Below are 7164 nucleotides of genomic sequence, written 5' to 3' on the forward strand. Positions count from 1 at the left end.
GCAGGGTATGGAAGAAGCAAAGATTCATTGGCCAGAACTGTGTCATTTGCCCAAAGGGGACTAGGATTACCATGATTGGTTTAGGTTGTCACGATGCATTCCTACCTTCCCTAGGACTAAGGCTCTTTGTCTAATATTTGAGCAAAATGAGATTACTGTTAACAGGGAAAGATGGGGAAACTGTCTGTTGGTAAGCAATGAACAATGTATATGTGGTCTTTTCTCTCAAGTTCAAAGCCTTAACATCTTACATGTACATAATATGCTATGGTATTATGGGTGAAACAACTAATAATATCATTTAATGTTAGAAACTTTATAGCTGTTAGCATCCAAGTTTGTTCTAGTCTTATGGTAGGACCTAATAATAATCAAAGCTAACATAATGTCTGTTACAGACCAGACACTTTCCTAAGTGCTTAGTATAGTTTTTCATATATAGTAACTGAGTTAAATGAATAAATGAGATGTTAATTTTATCCTCACAACAAACACATGATGCAGGTACTATTATTATTCTCGTTTTACAGAAGGGGAAACTGACACACAGAGGGCTTGAGTCACTTGTCCAAAGTCACACAGCTAACCTGTAATAAATTATCACATGACACTGTCTCTCTAGAAACTTAAGCAGTCTTTGCTCTCAAGGAACTTACAATATTAGCAGAGTCAAAATTTATTTCCTCACGCAACATACAAAAACAATGCCACGTGACTTTATTATCTGTAACTTGTTCCAGGCCTTTACTCACCCTGCCGGGAGGGCAGCAAGGAGTGAGCAATGCCACCTCGAGTCTTTAGTCTTCCCTAGGAGGATATCTTAGTCTCTTTGGGGTTAAAACAGTCACTTTGGAATAAATATTTAGTAAAGTTAAGTTCAAAGCCCTACTAGGGCTGTTTTTCCCTTCTGTCTCCTTTCCCAGATGGCCTCTGGGTTCAAGGGTGAAATGGCAGAAGGGCCCTTGCTCTATATGTGTCCTCTGGGTCCTTGCCAGGTTCCGATGTAGGTGGTGCTGGTGCTGGCAGGAGGGGTGACAGGGCCCCGACAGTGGAGCCTGCATTTCGGGGACCCCCTACCGATTGCTCCTCTCAGCTCCCTCTGGCCTCAGTGCCACCAGCTGCCTTCCGTGTCCTCGCTGGGAGCATGAAGGTGCTTCTAGATCCCCTCCCCAACCAGGGGAGCCTTAGTAGACTGGGCGGCCATTTCTCTTCTGCTGCAGGCACCCCTCTTTGGCACAGGGCACCCCGTAGGTGGTCTCCACTAACCCGGTCTCTGCCTAAATACTTGCCTCAGCTATTTCTAAACTACAAAGGTACACAATTATGAAATAAGGCAGAAGTAGGCTAAGCGCCATGATAGATGTTCACACAGCTCAGCTGGAGCACGGAGGAGGAAAGAGGGCTGGACTCCACCTGCAGGCTCACCGGCTCCAGGGAGCGGCCTTGCTGAGGGGGCGGGGACCAAATGTCTAATCTCCTTTCAGGAGAAGTAACAAATTATTTTGCCACTAAAGTGGTATTTGTTGATTTGGGTAGAATCTCTTTATGAACAAATGTTATTTTATTTTAAAAAAAATTAAATTCCATACCACTGGAATGAAACATAATTTTTACCATTTAGGTGGTTAACCTAAAGGGAAATAAAACCAAGTGAGATTTCACATGGTCTCAGAGCAGATACTTTGAGGGGCTGAAAAGAGAACGTAGCAGATACTTCTGGAAAAAAAAAGTCTTTAAATTGTTAGTATAAACTCATAGCCATGCAAATTAGCATTTTCGTGCTGAAATGGAATTAAACTTTGTGTTTTTAGTTGTTTTAGTATCAAATTTATATCATCAAAACATGGAAAACAGGTATGAAACACATTTGTTAAGCACATATTTTGTATTGAACATTTTATGTTTCTCATTTAATATTTAATATATCTAGACAAATCTGCAACTGTAGCAAAGGTTTGGTCACAGTAGATTAAAACAAAAGCTTTAAATTTTTTTAAATTAAAAAATATTTAATCACAGAAGGTACAATGAGAGTCTTTTCCCACGAGAATGCAGAACATTGGCCCAAATGTTTCATTAATCTACAGACATATCTCATACGTTTTGAGCATAGGTTTTTTTTTTCCTCTTAATCCTTCAAAAAAAATGCAGGTTTCTTTAGGCAGTTCAAGATTCTGTGTTAGATTTAAAAGCAAAGGGAGTGTCTTCTACCCGCCAGCTTTGGCTCCTCTGCCATCAGCTCAATCAACATTATCATGAGGAAGTAATGATGGTTAACAGGGAGCTGAGCCGCGGGGTACCTTACCTCATGGAAAGGGGACACAGCAGGCCCGTCACTGCCACCCAGGAGTGGAGACTTCCAATGCTCAGAGAAGGAGGGGAACCCAGGGCCGGGGGTGTCTATAGTTCTTTGTTTTCTTCTTGGGCTTTTTTCCTCCATTGGCACAAAGCCACTTAGAAAAAAAAATCAGTATTAATTCAACCCTATATTTACACAGAAAGATATATTGCTTAGAAGAAGAGAAAGAGCCTTGAATAGAATTTAAAAAGTGTGGCTGCTGTAAAAGTTCTGTGAATTATTACATATTGCAGATAGTTAAAATGGTGTATTTTTATCTCGAGTAGGCAGATGATGATGTTTTAAAATTTAAAATACCTCTGCATTCTTGAAGGCTGAGTGAATTCACACAGTAGTAAGTCTCTCATGAGAAGCTCTTCATTACGTTTCCTGTGTTTTGTGCCCTCGTGAAGTATTTACACACACAGCGATTCTAGTGCCAGACTTACCTGCTAATACGCGACAGCTTGAGAAGAGCTTACGAGAGTTCTTTTATTGACTCGATGAATTAAGAACCTGGTCTTTTAGCTCACTTGACCTTTTGCCTTCCTGCGACAATTATTTCCTTCTGGAACAGTTAGTACATGTTTCATGGATATTTGCGTTGACCTGGATGACTCACAGATATTCCCAAAGGAATTTTGAAGTTACACTATCACTTAAATGTAATTACCTTTTGTCACCATCGTTGTTCACATTAATTCAGATTAAGCGATTAAGTTAAACATTACTCAAAATGAAAAAGGTGGTCTCTGAATTTTAAAACTCCCAAAGTTTAAAGTAGGAAAAACATGTTCTTTACCATGTTAGACGTTAAGAACCTGGTCTTTTAGCTCACTTTTATAAAACAAGTTGACTTATTTTTACCTTTCTCTCCTTAGAAATTCACACCAGAATAAAAGTCTCCCTGGGAAGGTCTCTGCTTGGAGTCCCATGTGCCCTGGGCGGCCCCGCTGCTCGGGCGTAAGGCAGGAGCCTCCTCTCCCACTCCTGGGGGTCCTCTCCACTCGTCACTCTGTCCACGGTTTCTCAAAGTGCAGCTCAGGGACCTACGTCAGAATCAGGACGGTGCTTCGCAACGCTGACCCGGAGCTCCTCTGCTCGCCCCTCCTCACCGGAGGGTCAGTGGGCGGGATGGCCTGGGATGCCGCCCTTTATCACCCAGCACCCCCAACCGCCACCCGGTGCACAGAGGCTGGGGCTGCCCCGGCTTCTCCCGCTGGTCTTCCGATTCCTCCGCACTCAGCACATCGTAGCTTCAGCATTTCCCGTGGACGACCTTTGCTTGTGGCTCGTTTTCCTAACTCAGCAGTAGGCCTTCGAGACCGGGGGCCATTTCTCATGGCTCCATGGAGACCCGTCTGACCAGCAGATGTCCAGTAAATGTCTTCCATGCAGGTAATGAGGATAAGGGAACAATTACACAAAGCGTCCTACTTTGTCGTCAGTTACTGCATTGCAGTGATCACTGTTTAATGAATGAACTCAGGTGTCTGTCTTCCAAATGTTGGTTTGAGAGCAAATTGAAGTACTTTTAAAACAGAAGGGGGGAAAGTGGGCATAAGTTTGTCCGTGGGACACCCATGGCCTTAGCAAATATCTATACAGTGCTTAGAATGTGCCGGGCCCTGTTCTGAGCACTTGACATGTATCGCCTCTTTCCATTCTCTGAACGATCCTATGAGGTGACACTTTTATTTTACAGATAAGGACACTGAGACATTCTGATCCCAGGCAGTCTAGCTCCAGCAACTGTGGTTTCCCCGGCTTGCAGCCTCTCGAAGACCTTAGCCCCTGGCGATGTCAGTTTGGAACCTAAGAGCCCAGACGCCACTGCTGCAAAGAAGACGCATCAGCACTTGTGACTGGAGTGTATTCTCGCCAACCCCTCCCCCAAGCCTACACCCCAAACCTGTTTGTCCTCTGTGCTCCCCGTCTCATCACAGCACCATTCGCCTAATCACCAAGCCATAAATCGCCAACCCCTCCCTACCTGTCACCCCCACCATCTCATCCGTCACTCGCCCTGACAGTTCCAGCACCAGGTCCCTCCTTGGCCAGTCTCCAATCCTCCGTAGACATAGTCACTGCCCAGCTCAGGCCCTCGTCACCTCCTACCCGGTGGGTTGCAAACACTCTCTCCTTTCCAAGCCATTTGTCATTCCTTTGCCAGTTATTCTCCAAAAAGTAGATCTAGTGACACTGTGAGGCTCTAAATCCTCCAGTGGTTCCTTGCTGCCTACAGCGGATGGCTTGGCCAGGGAGGTCCATTAGAGGGTGGCTCCTACACTTTTCCTGTCACCTGCCCTATCCCCCTGTTCCCTTGATCTCGGGCAAGGGGGTCCTGAACAAGCCGTGACATCTCACACCTCAGGGCCTTTGCTCATGCTGTATTCTCTGTCCGAAATGCCCTTCCTCTTCTCAGACGAGCACACAGTCTGCTTGTCATCGTGCTGGGATGACATCTCCACTTTCCCCACCTCAGCACCCCTGGTGGAACCCATCGTCCCCTAAGCGTACAGCGCACGGCCTACTGGGGCACTGACAACTGTCATGTGCCTGGTCTCCAGCTCGAGCACCTTGGGTGCTGGACCGTGCTCAGCTGTGCGTGTCCACCCAAGGGCTGGGTGGGAGATTGTGAGGTTAAGAAACATGAAATCTTATGTGAAAAATAGAGTTCACAAAGATAAAATTATGTGAGCTACATACCGAAGAAGGGCATCTAGGACATTTTACACGACTAATCTGTGCTGATGAGGTTCGTGCCATTCCTGACCCTTACCACGCGTGCCCCATCAGAAACTGCAGGGTCTCTTCCATGCATCTTCAGTGAGGCGCCTGTACATTTGCTTCGCTTTATGGAAGATCACATACGTACTAAGAGCCGTTTTCTGTGTTTTGCCTCGTCTTCCATCTACATGTTAAAAGTCCTCTAATGTCCTGTCTCAGTCACTGTCCTCATCTGCTAATCCCCACGGAGTGGCCCACTTGAAGTTCTGTAACGCGTTGAGGCTTTAGTAAAAGGATTGAAGGATAACTAAGTAAGTCATGCTCAAATACCTCCCAATTCCGAAGTAATACAGCCATAATTGTGCTCATGACCATTTCAGACCAAACACATACCCATCCCTTTCCCCTCGTGAGAAGCAATCCCACGGGTGGAAACGCTGCTTCCATGTTTTTTCTCTCTCTCGATGCTGTCGCAAAATTCTCCTGACTTTTTCCTCCTCTTTTTTGAATCACTAGTTTTTCCCTTTTCAGCGATCATGACAGGAGTAACTCAAAATTCCAGAGGTTGGAATTGATCGTCTGGTGGTTTAGAAAACACATACAAAAGTGAGTCATAAAATACTCAAATTTCAAGTGAAGGAAACTCAGCTGGGGAAGGATTAACAATGATGAAATGTCAATTTGGCTTCCTACCCCATAAAGTGAGGCTAACATCTCAGCAGTTTTAAATGGACGTTATCTTATAACGAAGGTATTTTTCACAGTAACATTTTCTTCAAAGAGTAAACTATGCAAACGTGAGCCAGCAAGCAGAGCCCTGGCTTCCCCCGCTCCCTTCTCTGGGGTGTTTTCTTTGAAAGAGCAGTAAACATAATGGCTCCGCCCACTCAGTGTGTCACAGGCAAAAGAAGTTTACCGGAGGTTAAGGCTGGCGTCGCTCAGCTGAGGGCTCTCTGGCAGCTGTGTTGCAACTGTTGAGCCTTCACTGAAATGATCGATCTACAGTGAAGCCATAGGAAAAGAATGTGAAATATCTAGTCGCCAGCAAGAGGGTGACACCCAACTTGATATAGCTGCTTCTGCCTCCATCAGAAGCAGGGTGAGAGTCTGGGTCACGTCCCAGGTATCTGACAAGACTCACCTGAGACTGCTGTCACCCGGGCATAACAGGCAGGCATGCTGAGGAAGGGGCAAAGCCTTCATTAGCGAGCACGTTCACGACAACGCAGACAAAGCGCATGGAGACCAAACTGTGGGGAGAGCGTCCTGAAAGCCAGCGTGTTCTCTGAGTTTGAGGAGAGAACAGTCGAATGCCGTCTCCCAAGCCAGATGTTGTCTCTAAGGAGCCCCGGCCTTGGCTCTGCCACGTTTAAAGTGTCCAGGCTGCTCTACAGCGGGGCCGCAGGCTAAACCCAGACTATCAGGCAGCTATACGTATCAGCAGTGCCACCACTTAGAAGGGCAAGTATGGTTTTAGAAATGACAGTCTGGGTTTGAGTCCTGAACTTACTGGCTATGACGGGCTAAACCCAGACTATCAGGCAGCAATACGTATCAGCAGTGCCACCACTTAGAAGGACAAGTATGGTTTCAGAAATGAGTCTGGGTTTGAGTCCTGAACTTACTGGCTATGACACTTTCAACACAGCATATGACACTTTGAACACATCTGGACCTCGTTTCTCCACCTACAAGGTCTACCTGTCTACTTGTCGCTTTAAGAATCAAATGGGCTCAGGTACGCAGTCACTTTGAACACTGCAGACTGCTGAAAGGTTCGGACCTCGTTTCTCCACCTACAAGGTGGGCATAACCCTGTCTACCTGTCGCTTTAAGAATCAAATGGGCTCGGGTATGCAGTCACTTTGAACACTGCAGACTGCTGAAAGGTTAACATCACTACCATTCTGAATAACAACAGCTGTTGATCCTCTAGGATATGCTTTTCCCTATGCTGGATGATGATGGATTTTTTTATATGAGATAATAGAGTTTCCGTCCATTAAGCAGCTTATAATTTAGGGAGGAAAAGGGGGAAGCGGAACATTTAATATTTATTGAGTTTCAACAGGTCTGACATTGTTTGAGACGCTCTT

General features: G+C 45.5%; 1 long non-coding RNA gene across 1 annotated transcript; it reads left to right on the forward strand.

The window, feature by feature from the left end:
* Window positions 1-3223: 3223 nt before the first annotated feature.
* LOC112478486 lies at window positions 3224-5375 on the forward strand. Its single transcript, XR_003045863.1, has 2 exons — window positions 3224-3736; window positions 4044-5375. It is a non-coding gene; the product is annotated as an uncharacterized LOC112478486 (long non-coding RNA).
* Window positions 5376-7164: the final 1789 nt, after the last annotated feature.

Source organism: Pteropus alecto, unplaced genomic scaffold (genome assembly GCF_000325575.1).
Source record: "Pteropus alecto unplaced genomic scaffold, ASM32557v1 scaffold61, whole genome shotgun sequence".
Classification (NCBI taxonomy): domain Eukaryota; kingdom Metazoa; phylum Chordata; class Mammalia; order Chiroptera; family Pteropodidae; genus Pteropus; species Pteropus alecto.